The sequence below is a fragment of the Cavia porcellus genome, unplaced genomic scaffold (genome assembly GCF_034190915.1).
Source record: "Cavia porcellus strain 051 isolate PalLab524CR breed Dunkin Hartley unplaced genomic scaffold, mCavPor4.1 scaffold_36, whole genome shotgun sequence".
In the NCBI taxonomy this organism is placed as follows: domain Eukaryota; kingdom Metazoa; phylum Chordata; class Mammalia; order Rodentia; family Caviidae; genus Cavia; species Cavia porcellus.
In genome coordinates, this window is record NW_026947519.1 from 2,890,616 (window position 1) to 2,913,679 (window position 23,064).

A 23,064-nucleotide genomic window follows, 5' to 3' on the forward strand; every position below is an offset into this window, starting at 1 on the left:
TTGTTGAAAGGCCTATATTTAAATTTATTCAACATCTATCCTAAAATTTCTGGGTCAAGAGATAGTCATTAAATTTTCGAGGAAGAAAAGACAAAGCCATCTAAGAAAAAATGAGCTCATTATCAGGAAACTCTGGATCAGAAAGAGCAAGAAAACAGTTCCAAGATGTGAGGCACAGTGATTTCAATGGGCAATTTCAGACTTCCCTTAATGTCCTTCAGAAGGAGGGCAAGTAAAGACTGTTTCAGTCAGGCAAGACTCTGTCACCAAGTGTTTCCCCTGAACTCTATAAATTGAGAAGTTGAAGGATTGCACCCCAAAACAAACAAAACAAATCCACAAGGTAGAAAGCTATGTGATTTTTATAGTTCAGACAGACATGGTGGCTCCAGCCTTAAAACAAGGTTCTCAAAGGCTGAAGCTGGAGTACCACAAATAAAACTCCTGCCTGGGCAACTTGGTGAGGTCATCTAGAACATGTAATTTTTTTTAAAGAGAAGAACAGTGTATAACTCAGTTGTCAGAGAATCCATGGTTTTAATCCCCTAGTACTGTTAGGAGGAGGGTGGGGCTTACAGGTACGTCTAAATGCCAAAATGAAAAGGCAAAATTACAAAGGAAAGTACCATTGGATAGATTTTCCATTTGTTGACAGATAAATGCAAGTTTAAATAATTGTTAAAATTTTCAGAGTAGTCAATAGAGACAGGAACTAAATATCATATATGAGTTACAAGGAAATAAAGGAAACAATAAATTTAACAATAGGGTGAAAAGGCAGCTCAAATAAAAACCACAAAATAAGAACTCAGGATTAAGTCCTCACAAATCCCTGATAATAAATTTGACCAGGTCAAATTAACTTGTTAAAAAACAGAAAATAGTACTCAAAATTTTGAGTCAGGAGGGCCAAGCATCAAAGACCAGCCTAAGCTACGCACAGGGGAGACCTGTCCCAAACAAAAACCAAACAAACCTTGGATGTTAGGTTGTTTTTAAAATTCCAACTTCTTCTGAGAGACACATGTGGGTTAAAAATAAAGAAGCAGATACTAAGTTTAATAGTTTGAATGGTGGCCACCATCTTGTTTGATTTTTTTGCACAATACTATAAAATATTAAAATTTTCTAGTGAAATATTTGCTTTCCTTGTTGAGTAACCATCTACACAATGTATCAGAGCCCAAGGGATACTGCAGAAAACTAGCTATTAAACCGGATTCCTTAAAAAGACAAAACTTTATTCTCCTGCAGTTCATCAGGCCCGAAGAGTTTCTGCACCAAGGGGCAATGCCTTGTGGGCCTGTCCCTGCATTCTCTGGTGTCCTTGGATCATGAACACATCACTCCACCCTTTGCCTCCCCTTTACATGACCTTTTCACTTCTGAGGACACTTGTTACCATGCTCAGAGCAGCCTGTTTCTGTGTGCTTCCCTTCTTTTCTTGCCTCTCTCCATTCTGAGATACAGTCTCAAAGTCATAGCTTCCCTTGTCCTTTCAAGCTTCTGAATGAATTTCACCTCTGCATCTCTGATCTGATCTTGAACATTGGGTCCCAGTTTCTCATGGCTGCAACCCCATTCACCTTCAAAGGATACTCAGCCTCCACAACAGCCACTTCTGTCTCCATTCTGCACCTGCAAGCACAGAAATTTCCTTGATCCAAGCCTGACTGCATATCTTAAGTCTTTCTGAGTCATTTCATAAAATGTTCCAATGTTCCTTTAGGTCTGAAGTGTACTGACTTGCAAAGATAAGTCCTGAGTGTCCAGAGTAAACCTTCCATTTGGCCTATTAGACCTTTGGCTTCTCAGGGCACAGCCACCAACTTTGTGGCCACAGAGATTATAGAACACCTAGGAGGTATGGAAATAGCAGCTGAGAGGACTGCAAAACCTCTTAAAGCTGTGGCCCCTTCAGAGGAAACCGGAGGCACTGCCTGCCCTTGAGGTGCTAGTTTTTTAATAAAGACAGCTTGCTGATCTTTGATGCCACTTATAGACCAGGAGATCACCAGTTACCCGCTAGGGAGCAGTTATAGCCCTGCCTCTGCTAAGGGGGACCTTTTGCCCTGGTGTCTTTGCTTCATTACAGTACCCATCTCTTGATCTGCAGTTTTCAGTACAGCAAAGTTAACCATCGCTTTTCACTGTCAGGCTGGTGAAACCTTATCATGTGAAACAATCACTTATAATAATTTGTTCAGTAACCCACATATTTGTCCTTTAAACTATTAAATCACCAGAAGACACATAGGTACTTTTCTTAGGATGGATAAAGTATAGAATGGTATTAGAGTCTCTGGCCCAGACCAAGCTGAACATGTCCGATCTCTGATCTCAAAAGCTAAAGGAGGGTCGGGCCTGGTTAGTACTTGAATGGGAGAATGTTATTGAAAAATCAGATTTTTCAGTTCTCCTGATCTCTCTGAAATTTTGGCTGAGTCCAAACCAGTGAGACCATCACACTGCCTTTCTATCCGTGGATACTGAGTCTCCTTGGTATCTGACAGTTCCTGTTTATGGTACTCACTGTTTGTAGGGGAAAAATGTAGGACACATAATTTATAGGATTGTCTTATAACACTCATCCCAAATATCAAATGCAAAAGAGTGGATCAGATCTGTTCTCACAATCGAGACTCAAAGAATGTGGCTGAGGCCCTAAATGTGTATGCATCATATGGATCTGATTCATATTTTCACATTTGGTGCTTAAAAGCTGTGTGTCCATAGAAGGGCACAGGCATGGTGACTTGCAAGTGAGTCCACAGCCTGGCCACTGTCAATGAGCTTCCATGGATGTGGGCAGCTGATTCCTGGCATAAAGCTAGGCATTCCTGATAAGTCCTACATCTGTGAATATTTTGCACACTGCACTGAGGGAAGGAGCAGGCCAAGTGGACAGAAAGCAGTCAGCTTGTCCTTGTTCCAGTGGTCCTTGTCTCTTTTCAGCTTGTGCAACTCTTATTACTCTGTCCTTGGCATGTCACTCAGGTGAAAATGCTGGTAAATGGCATTTCCAAGCTGGCTGTCATGGGCAGAGAGCGAGAAGGGATAATGCATGCCCTAAGCCAAGGGTATGAATTGTTGGAAGGAGCTGCTTGCTATGGAAACAAAACAAGTGAGAGACTGAAGAGTAAGGGTCTTCAAGCCTCTGAGGTGGACATCTGGGGGATAAGGGCAGAGGAAAGTCACTGCTGGAAGTAAAGGGAGCACCAGACAGGGGCCTAGTAGGGGAAGTACTGCTGTCCTGTTTTCTGAACAGCTGTCTGGGTGAGGCTGGTGCTAGGCAGGGAAGCACACTGTGGGATGATTTGCTGGCCAGAGTGAGGACAAGGGAAGATGAGCAGGCATGGCCTGACCTAGCCCAAGGTAGCTGGCCTGAGACCTGGGCCATGTCACAGTATGAACACTTTGGAGCTGGTGCTGGCAGAAACAGATTCAAATGTAAAATACCTAGGAGACAGGACAGAGTAGAGTGGGGGACAGCAGTGGTCAGCAGAGAGCAGCCCAACATGGGGATCTGCAAAGCAGGAAGAACAGCATCCCATGCCCACTGAAAAACTGAAGACAGCCAGCGATTTAGCTTAGTGGCATAAGCATCTGCCTAGCATGAGCTAGTTCCGGAGTTTGATTCCTGGTACCAAACCACTCTCCCCCCGAAAATACAAGCAAGTCTGGAGCTTCATAAGAGCCTATAGGCCTGACCTCAGCTTTTGAGGTCAGGTCTCCAGTCACCAAGTATGGAACATCACTGTTTGAAAGACTGGCCATGGTGCCAGCAGAGGTGAGCAAAGTCATCGTCCTTGCCCAGAACCCTCCAGTTAGACAGGTAGCAGAAGGAGGAGGAGGAGGAGGATGCCTTGCAGCCCAGGAAATCACAGAGGGTGGGGGTTGCAACTTTAAGGAGGGTGGTCACTAGGACACTTCACAGGGAAGGGCCAATACTAGCAGCATCTGCTCAACTGGGCCTGGTCCCTGAGGCAGGAGCAGCCACTGGCTGTGGCCTGAGGTTAAGCAGGCCCTGGAGGTATCTTTCTGCCACTGTCATTCCTCCAAGTGCAGTTCTGTGATGGTTGCGTGGCCTCAAATGCACTGTAAGCACTGTGGGATGTCATCAAGCTCCAGATCACTGGTGGGATCCAGGGGACCCTGCCAGTGGGGACAAAAGTACTGAAATGCTTGCAGAAGAAGTGGGGCTTGCTGATGTATTGGCTGCAGTCAATACGTAAAACACCAGCAGTTATTAAATATCTTACCTGAATTACTGAATGTAAAGAAACTGAGTCTCTCTGATGGTTCTGAGGACCCCTCTGTCCTCAATCTTGTTTCTTTAGCCAGATGCTCACCCCTGACCCCATGAGGACAGAAGGGTGAGCCTGTGGAACTGAGCTTCACAGCCTCCTCATGGTGGCGCTGTAGCTCATCTTCCCTGGCAACTGCTTTTAAACCTCCCAAAGTTCTCTGCAGATGGGCAGTGCTGATTTGGAGGTATTTATGTTTTTTCTTTTGCAGTACTAGAAATATATCCCAGGGCACCTCCTGGGTCATGTGGCACTTTCTGTTGAAGGTGTTGAGAGAAGTGAGCATGGAGTGGTTAGTGGGGAATCTTTTTTTCACCACAGTCACCTGTGCGCAACTCTGCCAGATGGTTGCTGACTCAGGATCAGGCAGACGGCCCTGGGGCTTAGTATCTTATGTAACTCACCCTATCAAGAGCCATGCCTGACATTCTTTAGCTCCAGAATAACTGTGACAGTATTAACACTGAAAGCATCTGACATCCTGCTGTGGACCTGACCTTCACCAAATATAGAAGTGGGGAGAGCCTCCCTTCAATGAGCAGACAGTGAGGCTCAGTTGTGCTCATTGACTCTCTACATGAGGGTCTAAACTCTCTTACACTATAGGTCCCATATCTTGCCAGAAACCAAGCTTCCTCCAGGGACAAAGTGTCACAGGCAGTTCTGAGCAGGAACCTGGGCACAGAGATGGCATCCCCACAACCGGCACCACAAGACCAGATGTCTTCCTTGGTCCCAGATACCATTAGAAGTTTATTTGGCCCCATCCTATATGCACATGAGGCCTCATATCTCCAGGTTCTAGAACATTTCAGGTGGTTTAATGGGGGCACTAAATGGACTCAAATTAAAACTTTTGTAAATGAAGCAGCATCTTACACTTTATATAAAGCACTAATTTTTTTAAGATTAAAAATGCACCCATCTACACAGATGTGCTATGCTGCTATTATAGATTAGAGTCAAGTTTTAGTTATTTTTATTTTTCCACAAAAAAAGATCTCTATTAGCCAAAATAAAAGTAATATGTTCATAATGTACATAGTCTGATTTCTGGAATGTTTTGCTATTCAATGTATCAATCTTCTACCACTTACATGAATATTCTCTTGATAATAAAATATCAACCAATAATTTTCTGTAAACTGAGTTAAACAAGTGAAATGTGTATGGATGTTAAAGTTTGGAAAATTGCCTTCACTAAATAAAAATCACATGTGTTTTTAAAGCAAGGCTGTCTAAGACTAGCTTTCTTAGAATAGAGATGTGCTGGGTCCAGCACATCACAGCCTGGTTGCCCCTGATCCATCTCTGAGGTCTGATGCACCCATAGAGATTCTGGCACAACTGTGCAGCTTTTAAGTAAAGTGAACATGAAGACAGAAGAAGCAGGTGCAAGTAAGTGGGGAAAAAAGGTCACAAATACCACATATTGACAAATTTGCTGCTGTGGACCTGACCTCCACCAAATATAGGTCCACAAATTTATAAACTATATAAATTCCACCTGCTGCATATTAACAGGGGAGCAAGTGCTTTTCCATCTTTAAGAGATCAAAAACCAAAGTAGAAATCACTGAACTGCAAAAACTGTCTAAACCATGCAATTACTTTTTTTGACTTCCTATTAAGTTGTTTTGAAGTCCTGTAATATTCCCATGATCTTGTTTTGACTGATTAGACTCTGTTCCATTCAGTACGATAGTATCAAGTTTGAGGGTATAGGCAACTACTTTGAAGGCAATAAGATTCACTATGATGCCCATTCTGGTTTGACTATTGTCTCCTTTGGAAGTCCTGTAATGTTTACAATGCTTAAGTTTTATTTGTCTTGTTCTCTACTGTTTTGTTCAACTTTATATTATCTAATGAGATACACAATTCTTTTTAAGGAAACAAGAGTCATCATTGATAACCATCATTGATAACCTTGTACTCTGCTTTACATCATGTGCTATGTCTATCCCTGGTTTTGACTGACAGGATTGTTTTACGATATTTGACTTTATTCTCTCCCCCCAAAAAAGTAATGAGAACTAAGGAGTAATAAAACCCAAGAGGTAAAAATTTTGTTGTAAAAAAGAGAGAAAAAAAAGAGCTCTAAATGATACAACAGCAAGTGTGTTTAGGGGTGTTAAATAGCTGACCATATTAATGTTTTTGGTGGATCATTGAACACAACTGTTTGCCGTCTCACTGTGGGAATGTCCACTTTGTATTCTTTGATACTGTGATTTGAGCAACTATTTCTAAGATGATAATATGTAATCTATTAACTGGTGATTTCTTACTGTTTTTTTTTTTTGTAGTTCTGTATTATTTGTACCCTTACACAGCTTTGTTTTGTTTTGTGTTTTTCTCTTTTTCCTTTTAAATAAAATTTAAAAAATATATAAACCATGCAATTATTTATACACACACTACTAAATACCATTATTAGTACTTGAATATTATAGCATATCCATATGAAAAATAATATCACAGCATGATTTTGTCCATAACTAGAACTTTTAGGATCAGGCTGACAAGTGACTTCAGGATTCTACAGGTGACAAGACCCGGTGGAAGAAAGGGTTATATCATTAAAAAATAGTGTAAACTTCACAAGTATTTGAATTTTAAATTATTAGTGTGAATACTCAACATAGCTATAAGTTGATTGGTATAGTTACACAAAGTTCAAAAACAAATCTTTTCTGTGAAACACCTTTTCAAACCTGAATACAATTAATCTAGGGAGCAAATTAATTTTCTTTGTGTCAGACACCACAGATAACAGTGCCATCAAAGGTCTAGTTGAAAGCTTGTAAATTTTTAAGTAAGTCTTTAAATGAAATCCCTGTCAGTTTGTTCTTTTAATAATTCCATGCTTTCTCAGTTGGTCTTGCACAATCACATGTCTATCTTGGAAGAACACTACATAAGTATGAGTACTCAGCCTGGGTAGGTTAATGTGCAGTTCAGCAGCATGTGACATGTGCTGTGGCTGGGGGTTACTTTCATTGTGATTTATATACACAGCATTTTACAATGGTCCACAGATGCAGAAAGTGTTCATCCTTTTGGAATAGGGACAATTAAGAAACTATTAAACCCAAAGAATCTTGGCAAAATATGTACAGCATTTAGTAAAGAGGCATCACCAAGATTTGAACAATTTTGTATTATTAATGTAACCAAGTTGGGATGACTGCAGTGGAACATGTTGAATCTGAAAGACAGGAGGCACACACATTAGTGAAAATGAGTTTCCCCCTGGAGCCAGGCTCCTCTTTCTGTGCCACCATGCCAGTCCACAGTTCCCCTTGCTATTCAGGAAGCTCTTTTCAACTGAAGTAATTGCTGCCTTTCTGAAAGGCAGTAGAGGAACCCATGGAAGCCAAGCAGTTGTAGAGGACCTCTTGTGGTCCTTGCCAGGGAGTCACCACCTGCTGGACACACTGCACCTGCATAGCCTGGAACCAAGCTGTCACCAGTCCTTCCATATCCTTAGATCCTCTTTCACTCCAGAACACTTCCAGTCCTCAGACTTAATGCTTTCCTTTGAGGAAACACAAGTAAAGAATGTTAATTAACTGCACACTGATCATCTTTTGATAGTTCACCTCCAAGTTCATATAAAATCATCCTTGCTGATTATTTATGAGTAACATAAAAACAGTTTCCTTTTCGTGAGTTAAATGGTTCACCTCTCCCTTTACCTGCCCCAGTGGATAACATGGAACAGGAGTCCCGACCTCCCAGGACTACAGAACAATAGAGACTCATACACAGCCTCCATAAAATGAAGGCTCTGCACATGTCCCCTGGACCTCATCCCCACAAGGTGGCAGTGTCAATTGAGGGCTATGACCAAAAATTTCATGACCACCGGGCCTAGGTGCTGAGATCTTGTGTTGGACTCTGCTGTCTGGGGGGACACGGGCTTCTCATCCCAGAAGCATATCCCATATCAGCTGATTCTGATGAGGGTTCCCTGTGGGCTTCTTCCAGAGAGGGAGGTGGGAGGAAGCAGGGGAGGAAGCAATGCCTCCTTTTCCATAGCCAGATAGAAGAGGTCCCCACCCTCCAGTGCTTGCTTAGAATTCAGGGGTCCCAGTCCATGCTGCTGTTTCCATAGGTCAGCATTCCATGACCCTTGACTTTCCTCAGAAATGTGACACTTTTCTGTCCCTTCCCAGTGATTCTAGGAAGAAGGAAATGGACAGGGAAAGTGCTAACCTGAGATAAGGATTATTATTTGTTCTGGGACCAAGGTTTTAATCACCTGAAAGGCAAATGTTAATAAACATTTTAATGACAGTATAATTTCTAGTGTCTGTGCTCTCAGCATGAATGAAGTCTTTCTCATCAGACATAGTTTTGTTGAAGCTTAACACTGACTGCCCGCGTTCAGTCACAATAGGTCTGAGTAAAGTCAATCTGCACACAACCCCTGCAACAAGAGTCCCCCTGTAAGAAAAATGAGTTCCCATTATGATGGATTGTCAGACAGGAGTCCCCAAAGCTGTCCCTAAGAAACAGGCTATGCCCACACCATCACACCTCTGAGTTCCCACATGAGGGTGCAAAAGACTTCAGCCCAAAGAAATTAAGTGGTTTTGAATGAAGCCAAGATCAGGAACTTGCAGGAGAAAGATCAGTGGTCCATGTTAGGACACAGGAAGGCCAGCGCATGTAGGATGGCTGAGTACTTGGTTCACCCAAGGCCCATCTCAGGAAGCCTGGAACCCAGGAAACTTGGTGTGTGTTCCCAGTGGAAGTGCAGGCTTCAAACCATTCATCAGTGCACCAGGAGTGAGAAATGACCTGATTACAGCTCCTGCAGTAGATGAGTGGACACAGCCCAAAATGCTGTTGGTCAACTTGCTGACTCCAGTTTGCTAAGCCCTGAGGCTTCACCTGCCCAGGCAGGATAACAGATTCCAACACTGGTAGGAAGCTGCCATCATGCAGACCAAATTTGTCTCACTACCGAATCCTCAAGTACTACACAGTGGTCAGAAAACTGTATCCTCCCAAAATCATGAAACATTAATGTGAACATGCTCTACAAATGTACACATTTCCATAACACAAAGAACAAATGCCACACTGCTTCACTCCTCTCCTGGAAGAATAAGTTGACTCTGCCTGTAGCCTCTGTTGTAGTCTCGGCCTTCCTGAGGCCTGCTTCTCAGCATACCAATGACAGCTGCATACATTCATGGGGAAATAGTAGGCAAGGGCCTGTTCCTGACTGTACCTTCCAAGAAAACACATTTCAGCTGAGCTTTCTTTTCTGTAATGGGCCAGGTGATAAACATTTTGTGGTGGGCTGTGCAGTATCAGCAGTGATCACCTTCCTCTGGCAGGAGCACCAACCATGCACAAACACCAGCTGTGCTTCAGGGAAGTCTGCAGAACATGACATTTGTATTTCACAATCTTCAGATGACCCAATTCCTACCCTTCTTTGGAATCTTTGAAGACTTGAAAGCCACCTTACCTCACAGTTGATGTAAGAGGCACAGGACCTGCTTTGGTCTTCTATTGGAGCTTGGAAACTGTGTCCCAAGATGCATTCCATTCACTTTCAACCATAACAAGCTTCTCAGGGCTCCTCCCTGGGGAACCAGTTAGAAAGGGGGAGGGGCTGCCTCACTGCAATCAGAGCACAAAGAGCTGCTAACTCACAAGAAGACAAAACTGACACACAAGAATCCAAGATGCCCAGTATCTCAGAATAAGAGGGCGAACCAGGAGTCCAAAGGCGATAACTTTACAGGTGGCAGCTAACTTTTGAATGGCCTAGGTCATCAAATTGTGAGTTACAACACTCCCTCTCTCTGTGCAAAAGCATCACTACCAAAAATACATCAAAAACATTAAGTTCTCCCTTGTAAGTAAATATGCAGAAACCCAGAGAGTCATGAATTTCAGGAGCCTTAAATTCCATTTCCAAGAAACCATCATTCAGTGCTAATGGATCAGTGTCAGGTATCCAAACTACACAAGGATAGTGAATCACACAGGCACTGTGAGTAGAGGCTGGCAAGGTAGGAGCCCTGCATTACTCACACCACCTTTCCAGGCACTCGGGTTACACCCCACTGTGTCAGTCCCCTTTTCATAACAAGTTTTGTGAAAGAATTTTTCTCTTCTTAATTTCAAAAATCCATTCTTACCCTGGCCATACCTACAATGGTCAGTCCTGCTGTCCAGCTTTAATGGTTTTTTTTTCCATTTAAAAATGTCCAAAGCCCTCCACAGGAAGGCCATCATCAAACAGGGAGCTACCCTCAGGTCTCCAGACATCTTCCACAGTCTCACAGCTTGTGGTCCTGTGTGAGTGAAGTCCTGATTCTGTTCCAAAGTTTTCTGAGTGCCTCTTCTTTTTGTATCTATGGGATTCAGTGTCTGACTGCAAGACTGCGAGATCTGGGTCCAACAGACACCTGCAGAAGCAGTAGACAGATATTAGCAACACTAATGCAAGCACCACCTCAGACAGCAGCTGGCACTCTCTTGACCACTTACTGAAGGCACTCAATTTACAGCCACAGTCAGTGCTTATCTAGTTCAAATGCATTCTCCACTTTCAGCTGTAAATCATTTTAAATTCCAGAGCCTTAACTTTCCCAACTTCAGCACACCGCTGACTTTCCCACCACTGGCTCTTTGCTCAGGAACTGGGCATGCAGCATTAGTGATAAAAGGAAAAATAAAAAAGACAAAGAAAGAAAGAAAGAAAGATAGAAAAAAAGGAAGAAAGAAAGAAAGAAAGAAAGAAAGAAAGAAAGAAGAAAAAAATGAAGAGAGAAAAGGAAGAAAGTAGAAGAAAATAAAGAATTCCAGGGCCTGAGACTAATAGAGGAAGGGGTTTGTAATTTGGTTTCATTTGCACCCTAAGTAACCGATTCCTATTTATATACAGCTTTTGGCACTCTTTGGCTAGGATGTTAGGTTTTTAAACCAAGTTAAGTAGAATACACAGGAATTCCACCCATCTTCACTCATCTTCTCATGAACAAGTTGATTTCAAGACAGCACCCAAAGCTAGGCCTGTGGCTCACTGGTAGGTGCTGGCCACATGAGCACAGCTGTGGGTCTCATCCCCAATACTACACATACATGCACACACACACACACACACACACACACACACACACACACACACACACAATCAACAACCTATTTAGCATTTTAAAAATATGACTGTTTTTAGTTTTGTATTGAGACTCATAGACAAAGCCCAAGACAAGAAATGATGACCCTCAGAATTCTATCTAGACATACAGGGCAGATACAAGCAGTACTGTGCCCTACCTTCACCTGCTTCCATTTAGTCACTCAATTTAAAAACAAAAACAAATTTCTGAAATGTAACTTATCTGACCATCAATTTTCAAGTCACCATGTGACTTCTTCAGAACTCACAATTATTCCTAGGATTTACAATGCATTCACTGAGAATGGCAAAATGAGGCATTTTATGATACAGGAGGTAAAAGCTGCACCATTTTGTAAATGCAGAGAAACAGTGAAGTTTCAAAACCCACAAAGCTGAGGGATTGAGTCCCTGCTGGCAGAGCCTGCACTCACCTGTGCTTCAACTCATGGTGTTTAGCTTTAGATTTGTTAGGGTCCTCCAGTTCCCTTGATAGGCTCCTGTGGTCTTTCTTTGGTGTGTTACCCCCACTACAGATACTTTCTGCACTCTGGAACCTGTGCTTTCCTAACCTCACAGTTTCATGCCCATGAATTCGGTGAGACAGGTTGTAGCCACTGTGGTCAGCCCCAAAGGCAGCTTTCTCCTGATGGTAGCACTCAGGGTGCAGAAGGAAAGGTGGTGAAGCACCTGTTTTTGGGCTGTGGAAGCTGGTCCACTCCCACACCAGGGCAGGGAGCTCCTGGCCCTTCCTGGACTGGGAGGAACTCTTGTTGTGATCATTTCACATTTGGTTCACTGGCTTCATATGGAGTGTACCTGTTGAGGTATCTGCACTGGTTCCACCACATTTTCTTGCAGTAAAACTTCTCCGGGAGCCTGTGATGCTCCCTGACAGAGAGGAGGTATGAGCACCAGCCCGGCTAAGCTTAACTCCAGGTTTAGGAGTGGTGCTAGCTTTATCTTCTCAGAACATAGTGCCTGAAAATGACTCTGTCTCTACAGCAGAGAGTGTGCTGGTTGGGACTGCAGTTCTGCACAGCATGGCACTGTGGCTCATTATGCTTTCTCATGTAGCAGGGCTAGTTTCTGTAACAATGACCTTCAGTCTGGCCCTTGCCCATGTTCCTGTTCTAACCCCTGCTTTACCTCCAGCTCTGACTTTGAACCCTGCTTTTCTTAACATTTCTCCAGTCGAGGAACAGTCATTAAGGTTATGGTAACCTTCATGGTTACATGGCCTACAGCAGGTTATTTTTTGTGGAGGGTGGTCTGGAACCTTCTGGACAGCCTGAAATTCACTGCACCCCTTGACATAACTGTGCCCAGTGTCCCATTCAGTATGGGTGCCTGGGTTCCTCTGTGGCTGAGTATAAGGCAGTGCATTGGCACATTCACCTGTATTCTGAGTCTGAGTCCCTGTAACACTACACTGGTCTATGCTGAGGGAAACCAAGTGCCCGGGCTCACATCTGCCTTCTGCATGTCTGAAGGGAGCCAGGCTCATCTGCTCCACTGTCTCTGCTAGTCCAGAGTGCCTTAGGCTCTCATGTAACAACCCTTTTTCCTTGCTGCAATCCTGTGTTACCTTCCCAGCATCACAGGGCTCACAAAGTGGGTCTGCACATGTGCTTCTCTTGTTCTTGTTGCCAAGTTTGTTTCCAAAGTCAAAGACCCATCACTTATGGCTGAGCTGGTTTCTAACATCACATCTCTCATGCATTTCAGGATGATGTCCATGGCCAGCAAAAGTTTCATAAACATTTCACACAGAGTTGCTGTCAGGTCCACTTCATCATTGGAAACAGCAGAAACACTGACAGCCTCAAGATCTGTAATCACTTCCCCCAACAGACTTTGTTTCATTCCAGGAGCACTGGATCACACCAAAAGAAAGAGACAAGACAATAGTTAGCAGGATGCTCTATGTGTATTGTCATGGATCACATTTACTAAATATCTTTTCACTTTAAATATAGCTACCTTAGGTATATTAAGCTACCTTCAGGACGGTATCAGGCTATCACTTCTGGACACCAACCAAAATTTACATCAATCTTACCTGGTTTCAACAACAATAATTCTGTAGCTCTGCACTTTGCTTCTTTCCAGAAATGCTTTTAATTCTCAAGAACTAAGGCATTATTTGATGACTTTCCTGCCTATCTTGTTTCTCTTGGAAGCTCAGAGGAGAGGTAACTATTCCAAATAGAGCCAACAGCTCCTTAAATTAAGGAAAACTAAGGGACTCACTGAGGCTCTGGGAAAACTTTTTGTAGTAAGTGATGGCTGCAATTCTTCCAACACACTCTCATGATGAGCTGACAGCTGTGGAAACAGTGCAACCCTTGCCATGATCTCCACAATCCAGTGAGGAGATAACTACAGCCCCATAGGGAAGTTAGTAGCACTGAGTGTAGCAGGAGATTTTTGAGGCTGCACATAAAATACATGTGTTTGGCCAGCGTGCATACATGGCCTCACATATAATAAGTGTATATACAGTAATTCTTTTGTACATTCATTTTGAGCACCAAAGTGAATTAAGAAAGAAAAAGGGGGAAAATAATCATGCAAATACAGGGCATCCAGCTATTGTATCTGAAGGCAAAGGAGTATGGAGTGTTCTCTGTCTCTCCATTGTTCTTTAACAATGCCACATCCATAACATAGATTCTTGGGGGTCATTTGGGGTTGTCACAGGGCCAGGAAGGAGGCTCTTCCATGACATGTGCTCACATCTATTGTGGTGAATCACCCAGGTATATTGTGGTGAATCACCTCAGTAAAGGAAAGATCTCTTTCCTTTAGTAGTAAAGGAAAGATCTCTTAAAAATAATAACAAGAAATAACAATTCAATAATTTCCTGATGATTCAAAGCAAAATGTTACCATTTCTTTTTATTTAAAGGCAAAAAAGGAGATAAAAAAGCAGTAAAAGGGTACAAGTAATAGAGAATTTCAAGAAAAAAATACAGTAAAAAATCACTGCTCAATAGGTTACATGTGGTATTCTTAGAAACAGTTGTCCAAATTATAAAATTAAGTCATATAAGGGGGACATTCATAGAGTAATATTGGTGACATTTCCATTCAATGATCCAACAAAAGCTCAGTAATATGCTTTTCCATCCTAAACACTGAAACAATAGACATTACCCTACCCAGGAAGTAAAGGATAGTGTAAAATGAGAAATGGTCACATTGTGATGTGGCTGAAAGGTCCCCAAAGTGGCTCACAGCCCAGAGGTGTAGATGGCAACTCTGGATGCAGTGTTCATGCTGAATGATCACAGGGTGCACGTGCAGGTGGTCAGGTATCTGCCAACAGAAACCCTGTCTCCTGGAGTAGTAGTTCATCTGCAGATTCCACTTGAATCAACCACGGCTTCACTCCATATTCCTTTCCACATATTCTTGATTTATGTTACAGCTATGTCAAGACACTGAATAGTTTTAAAAAATTAAATGTAGGACTGCATGCCAAGAACCAGCTCAATAGTGAGTCAGCAGCTTCCCTTGCCCTTGCACAGCCCAACAGCCCTTGGGATGATCACAACAAAGGGAGAAATGCATGACTGGAGAAAAGAAACAGCAGGATCTGTACCAGCACACCCTTAGGCCAGAAAAGTTAGGAGAATCAAACTTTCACACTTGGAGAAATTGTAGCCAATGCAAGAAGGCCTGTGACCCCACTACCCACTTGATTGGAAAAACCCAAGAAAGTGTCAAGATGAAGAAGCAAAGGGCCATCCTTGGACTCAAAACCAAGCAGAGCAAGTATAGGAAAGAAAAACATGGAAGAGATCGGGAGTTGTGCATCTGATGTTTCTAAAGAGATTGCAACTGAATTAAAGAAACAACTTCAGGAGACTCTAAGTCAAAGCAGTGATTAGAAATACTATGTCAGGTAAAAGATGAAATGAAATGCATGATAAAAAACTTGGTAATAGTCTCTAAAAAACGCATAGATTTTAAAAAGGGAAGTGCATAGGAAACTGAGAGAAACCTTTAATGAACAAAATAGCACACATTTAGAATGCACAAAACAGATTCAAGGAGTTATCCAGGAAATTAAACCTTACATTGAAATCTGGTAAAACTACTTGAAAGAAACTGAAGATAGACTTTCAGACATTGAAGACAGGTGTGGATGTTGCCATAGTAAAGGAAAGATCTCTTAAAAATAATAACAAGAAATAACAATTCAATAATTTCCTGATGATTCAAAGCAAAATAATTTAAAAATAATAGGTGTCACTGAGAAAGCAGGGGTCAACACAAAATGATATTTATGGAAGTAGCAGAAAACTTCCCAAATTTCGGAAAAGAATGTGACATACAGATAAGGCATATAGAACTCCAGCTAGACATAACTAAAATAAATCTCCACAGAGACATATAATAATCAAGATTGCAAAAATTCAGCACAAGGATAGAATATGAAAAGATGCTAGAAAAAGAAACAAATCACCAATAAAAGAAAACTCATCAAATTCATGACACACATTGCAACACAAACCAACAAGTCTCAAAGACCTTGGAGTGAAGCATTTCAAGCCCTAAAAGTAAACAGCTTCCAGCACAAACTAATGTAGCCTGGAAAACAGATTTTTTCTAAACTAATGGAGAAGAAAGATATTTCCATGACAAAAAAGAACTGAAGGAATCCATAGCCACCAAACCAAAACTGCAAAGAATACAGAAGCACATTTTAGTGAGAGATAATAATACCAGAATTTCAGAAAGAGCATCAGAAGGGGATCATGGTTTTTGGAACTCAGTTTAAAGGAGGGGAAAAGTAGGCATCCAATGGCAGGAAAACTGCATCACAGAGACCAACCAGTGCAGGAGGCCATAAGATTAATGTAGATGGCGCCCATTCACCAATAAAAAGAAACACAGGCAGATGGATAAGGGGATAAGACCCATTACTATGCTTTATACAAGAAACACATTGAACTCAAAAGGAAATTCATAGACTAAAAGTTTGAGGGGAGAAAAGTGCTGTATGTGACAGGGAATCAGAAAAAAAGTAGGGGTCTCTTGCCCATCAGCTGTAGAAAGGATAGGAGAGATATGGCATTTCTATACAATGGAAAGCTACTCAACTAGAAAGAAAGAAAACCTTGAGGCTCTTGTGGGTAAATGGAACAACACGAGATCATGCTCATGTTGAAATGATTCAGAGTAACATGAGTGAACATCATGCTGTCTCCCTAGTATAAAATTTAAAGGAGTTGATGGGATCCAAAATGCACAACAAATGTTGTAAAGGTGAAAGATGAAGAAGTGTTTACAGCGGGTAGGCAGTGGCCTTTGTTAATCTAAATCCTGTTTGATAACCTTTATTGTTCTTTTTCTGTTTGCCTTTCTTTTATTGAATTGTTTTGCTTGAATTTATCTTACTTGATGGCATGAATGTCTAATTTTGAAGTAACAAAGGTAGAATGATGGTAGTCATTATGGATTTCCTATTATCGTATTTGGAGTAATATATTGCTCGAAATTTTTAAGTGGCTTTTTTTGTTTTATTTTGTTGTGTTTGATTTTATTATGTCTGATGTTGTAAGCAGCTATTCTGAAGATATCAAGATGCTTTATGGTATCCACTGTTTTATTCCAATTGTGTTGCCCTGAAGTCCTGTATGCCTTTCTTTCATTGTTTGGTTTTGATTGGTTTTATTCTTCCATTTTATTTGATTTTGTTATCCCTGATGGTATGCCATATATTTTGAAGATAACAAGAGGCATTTTGGTAGCCATTTCCTTTTATACTGACATAAAGCCCTGTATCATGTTCATTGTTTTGTATTGAATTTTACTTCTATTTTATTTGTTTGATTTCATTATGTCTGATGGTATAAACAGCTACATTTTAGAAAAGAAGAAGCATTATGGTAACCACTACTTATTCCTACAGTCGTGTTTTGTAGGCCTGTATTGCTTTCATTGTTTTGTTTTGATTGGTTTTGCTTTGCTCTGTTTTGTTGGATTTGATTCTGCTAATGGTACAGGAAGTTATTTTGGATATAGTCAGAAGCATCATGGTAGCCAGTTCCTTTCCTTTTACCTTATTTTGAATTCTTGTATCATCTTCATTAATTCATTTTGATTGTCTATTCTATTTTATTTCTTTCAGTTTTGTTCTCTAAAAATAAAAAAGTTGAATGTGGGAACAATTGTATTCTCAAAAAACTTAATTTCAGATTTCTACAGAGGCCCTGATAGGGTGTTGTGGAATCTCAGAGTGTCTGTAAACTCAAAGATGTGGAAGAGAAGTAGAAGCTTGAGCAGGCCTATGCCTGTTCACCTTGAGATTTCCACTAGGACTCCACGTGGAACAACTTGATGTGTCTTTTGGTGCCAGTATATTGTTCCAGTGAAGCAAATTCTGCAAGGGAGAAAGCCAGAGACAGGTCATCACTCCAGGCTATGGCCTTCCCACTTTGGTCTTGTGATTGGCAAATTACATAAAATCACAACCACCACCCTTTACTTTCATCTGAGCTACCCACAGGCACCAATCACTGGCCCTAATTTTAAAGTAATTCACACACAGGACATATATGGCTCCCAGAACACAATCCACAGAACCATATTCTTTCCGGGTCTCTCTAGGCATGGGTTCATGTATGCTCTCCTTTGCTGTCATTCCCAGGAGGTCAACAATGTACAGACAGAAGTCACAGAAGAAAGAAATGCAATTGGTTTCCAAACAAAGGAGAAAGTCACAAGGGCATGGAGCAAAGGCTGCTTTGGGCACTGCATGTGGGTCTGTGATTGCTGGATGTCAACAGGTGATGTGTCAGAATTGTACTCATTCACTTATATTGCTCTAAACCTGGACCCTGTGACAACATAGTTGACAGTTGGTTCACTGGCAAATACAGGTTGACCTATTTGTTGTTTTCTTAAATTTTTGAATTAGCTGCTGAATCAGCATGGTAAAACAAAAATTTATTTTGTAAGTTTTAAAAACCTCTTTAAAATGTCTATTCTACCTCTCCTTTTCCCACTGTGCATGCTTTCTGCTTTGTCAGTTCTCCAGTGGGTTTCTGAAGCACTGCCCAATTCAGCAGCTAGCCATCACAAAGCTCATCATCACTCCAGCTCATAAAGGCTTTTAACTGAAACAGAGACCAAAGTCTACACAAAAAAGCATTGAACCAGGTAATCTAATGGTTCAAATCAAAGTCAAACTGAGCTGCAAAACCTGACAGCAGAATGACCTAATGCAGTTCAAGCTGTAGAAGGCCTGGACAAGGGGTTCCCAATGGCTTCACCCTGTGGACTGTCAGGACCCTTGGGCATAGAGGCTCATGGGCATGATCACACACTTGGGGACAGCACAGAGGAAAAATGGCTCATTCCTAAAATACCTGTGTGGATACAAAGTGTCCTTGTAATAGGATCACATTCCAGTCGGCTAATGTGATTTTAAAAACTCAGTGATATGACACCAGGCTAAAGCCCAGGTCCACAGTGGGCACCAATATTTAAATATGCTCACATCACGTGTCCGTATCCATCATCTTTCACGCTGAAATAAATGTACGTTTCATGTTTTGAAATAAAGGCCTGTATATATATATATATTTTTTTTTCTTTTTTAAGAATTACAGTTGTAGACATGACAAAACAACTTCAGGGTTAGCCTGAGTTTTTAGGGACAGACCCTTAGAATGAGGTAAAAATCAGAGGCCACTTTTGAAGTGTTACCCATGTTATGTGAAATGCCAGCTGTGGTCCATTAAACCCTGATGCAGCCTGCTCTTTGGTGGAGGTATGGTGATGGGTGTCCATGTGTGAAGAGAAATGACAGGGGGGCAGGGGAATGAAAAGTAACCTTACCTCTGTGCTGCACATCATTGGTCCTAGGGACAAAGAAAGGGAGGGCTTAGGACAACAAATGGCCTCTTATTATGGACTTCTTTACAATCTCAGTCTCTCTGGAAGACACCAATGGCAAAGGCACTGCTTGTAAATCACACTGCACAGAACCACAGGATGCACTGGCTGCTGGAGGGGTGTGTGTCAGTTTTGGGGTGTGTAGCCCAGGTCACAAGGTCAGCCAGGTAAAGGAAATAGTACTTTCATACTCTATTCTGAGGATGCTGCTATCAGATGGATACTTTTTCCGTTTGTATTTTAAATTAAAAATATGGACCAATGTAGAAGATGTAGAGAGTGTATGGGAAAGTAGGAAACAAATGTATCAACCTGTCCATCCAGAAGGTTCCCCCTTCATTGGATGGATCATTTCCCCATCCTTTGCTCAACACCAGGATCTCTTATAACAACCTGCTTTCCCTCAATGTACAGTCAGCACTTTCTCAAAGGATTAAAAAAAAAAAAAGGAAGTGTGTATAAAACCACTCAGCAAAATATGGTGACACAGCAAGAAACTGTCTTTAAAAAAGAAGAAATGAAAATAGTCTCTCTTGACAACTGCATAAAGTTCCGACACAAATAATGCCATTGTTGAACATTTTAGGACATTTTTTAAATTTAAGCCACCATATTTCAAATGGGTACCTTAGGGGCTGGGGTGTGGCTCAGTCATAGTGCCTGGGTTTTCCTTTGTCTGTGGTGGGGAGAAAGGTTCAGGGGAAACTTGTGAGGGCACAGCAGAAATTTTTTAAAAGTGGAATTTGTAAGTTACTTTACAGCCACAGCAGAATCAATCAACTGCTTGTCTGAGCCCAGACTGATACATAACCAGCACTGTGCTCAGTGTTAGAGAACAGTTGGGTAGAACCAGGGAGGGTGCTCAGAACTCCAATCCTGAGCCCTCTGGCCATGGCCTTCACATGCCCAGGTAGCAGCATAAGCCACCCCATCATCTCAGTCACCCCCTTTCTCTTCCTCTGCCTCTCTCAATTTTGAGTGCCATGGGGCTCTGAGCTAATCCCCACTCTTAACCCGAGCTCAGATATCACCTCCTGATGCTGCAGAGCATGCAAAAGGCTAAAACCTAAGCACTGGCTTAAAAAAAAACACACACACACACAAAAATGAATTGAATGTGGGTGAGATAAAAAGCAGTTACAGTATAAAAAGTGTGGCAGCTTTTTGCACTAACAATATCTAACATAAAAGGGTACATAGGCTTGCTGGGTCAGCATAGATGAATTATCACTGGGCAATACCATGAAGTCATTCATCTGGTACCACAGGTTATTGCTTTACTGCAAAATACAGTCAGCAAGAGAGAAATGTTAGATTTTTTCAGGTTAACAAAAACACAGTGAAAAGAAGGAGGAATACAAGCATTCATACATGACATGTAAAACTTCCTACTTTCCCCCAGAGAAAGCTATTGCTTGTTGTCTTACAGAGTCTATGTAAAAGCAAGCACAAAATCCACATGCCTTACTTTTATGTAAGAGAATTAGTGACCAACACAGCACTTAGATCTGGTGTGGACCAGCACTGTGTACAAAAAGTATTGCATGGGCTCTCCACTGGGCTGAGACATGTAAGGTCTAATGTTGAGATGTTCTGGGTATTTCATATTCTAAACATAAATGGACAAAGAAGAAATAATGTCATTTCTAAAGTCAGTGAATGCCGTACATGTTCAGTTACAGGGTATATACAGTGCAGCAGGAGACCGCACTACACAGCATGGTGATTTTCCTGCAGAAACCCAGTGTGCTGAGTCACTTTTCCAAAGACAAGATACCTAAAAGACACCAGGTCTAAGGATAACTAAGCTATTCTCTCAGTCTTTATTTTCGTTAAACAGTTTAGGATGCACATTTAGTGAATTTCCCAAAATCATGATAGGTGATAATCACAAATTGGGAACTGTGGGCATTCACCACCAATTATTTTAGTTTTATTTAATTAATTAAATAAGTAAGTAGCTTTCTTGACACAAGATCTTAATCTGTAGAACACACTGGCCTCAAGCCTAGGCTGATCTTGAACTTGCAAACCTTCTCTTGCCTCAGATTCCCTAGTGCTGGAATATGACTCTATTCCAGATTCCTTCCAATAATTAAAGAACAGGTTAGTTATTTCTCATGTATTTCATTGCAATTTTGTTTGTTTGTTGAAATAAGACTTCACTGTGTAAGCCTGTCTGGCTTTAAACTTGCTATATCATTCAATCTGGTCCCAAACTCCTAATCTTCCTGCTTTAACTTTCTGAGTGCATCATGGTCAGCCTTCTCCATGAATTTTTGACCTCGTTCAACCTTTAATAGTGGAAAGAAAATAGGAAAATTGAATGTATGTGAAAAATAAGAAAACAACAAAATAAAATTGGATGAAAGAGAGGGAAATGTAATAAGAAAGTCCTCTTTGGACTTTCAGATTATACATACTCATCCTGTGTACTTTCATTTCCATGGATATCAAAGAACTGACTATGAATGCCTAATACAGATAAGAGTTGCCAATTACCTCTGTAGGCTTGACCTCAAGAGTGTAGTAAAGATGCACATAATCTTAGGCACACAGACCAACTCTTTGTTCAATTCTTTGATTTTTTCCCCTTCTATCCAATGCAAAAAAAAAAAAAAAACTGTAGAAAGTAAATTACCAAAATTGTTCAATTAGGTAAAACTACTGGCACTTAAATATTGGCTCCACATAAACTGTTAAGAACATTATCTACATACCTTGGCCATTTTTTCTACCAGTTCAACTGGAGAAGTGTTTCCGAGACAGTGTGAGAACATTAGATGATCTGTGTATGGAAAGCCTCTTTGAAGCTGGAACCATATTGTTGCACCTTGAAGTCAAGAGAAACAAAGGATTAAGAAGTCTAATGTATGGATTATTTTTGGTGCTCTAGAATTCTACTTATTATTTCTCTGCAATACACTAATTTAAAGATTCACCTGAACTGGCCAAATGAGGGACAGCCAACCACACACCACCTCATCATACTTGCTACACTTGTAGCAGTTCTCTCCTTCTAGCTGTTCTGACTTCACAAACTGAGCCAATGTCTCTTTAAAACTGCAAACATCCTGAGAGGAAAAATCATTTGTGCCACATCTTCCCACACTTATGGTGGCTTATGAGAGAGACAGAGAGAGCAAGCAAGGAAGAAGAAGACAGAAAATTAAAGCAGCATTTTAATGAGGAAATAATATTTCTATTGGAATGATGTGGCTGTGTTGACAGCTACTTTGGAGATTGAAGCAGGAGGATTGTAAGATTTTGTCCTGCTTGATCAATTCAGATTCAATCTCAAAATGATTTTTAAAATGGACTGTGAATCTGGCTGAGGGCTAGAGGGCCTTGGGATTAACTTCCAAGGCCATAAAAAATGTTTTCCCATTAGGATGATAACACTGAACCCAATTAAGGTTTGCCATTGCAAGATCAAAACCAGATTGATTAAGACTTACTAAGTGAAAAGTAAAAGAGTAATAAAGCTTTATAACTTGACCACCTCAAAAAGTATGAGATTTACCTCTGTTTCCAATGTATCATCAAGATATGGATGAAAAGAGTCTGACATGTGACTGAAATAAAAATAAAGTGAAAAAATAATCAAAGTAAAATCAACATGGCAGTCTCAAAAATTTTAAAATGAAAGATAATTAAAATGATATAAAATTTTTCTTCTGCTAGATTGGCAGACAA

General features: G+C 41.1%; 1 pseudogene; it reads right to left on the bottom strand.

Moving 5' to 3' along the window:
- The window catches only part of LOC134474717 (ubiquitin carboxyl-terminal hydrolase 42-like), an 82,030-nt pseudogene that overhangs the window by 46,014 nt on the left and 12,952 nt on the right, over positions 1–23,064 (bottom strand).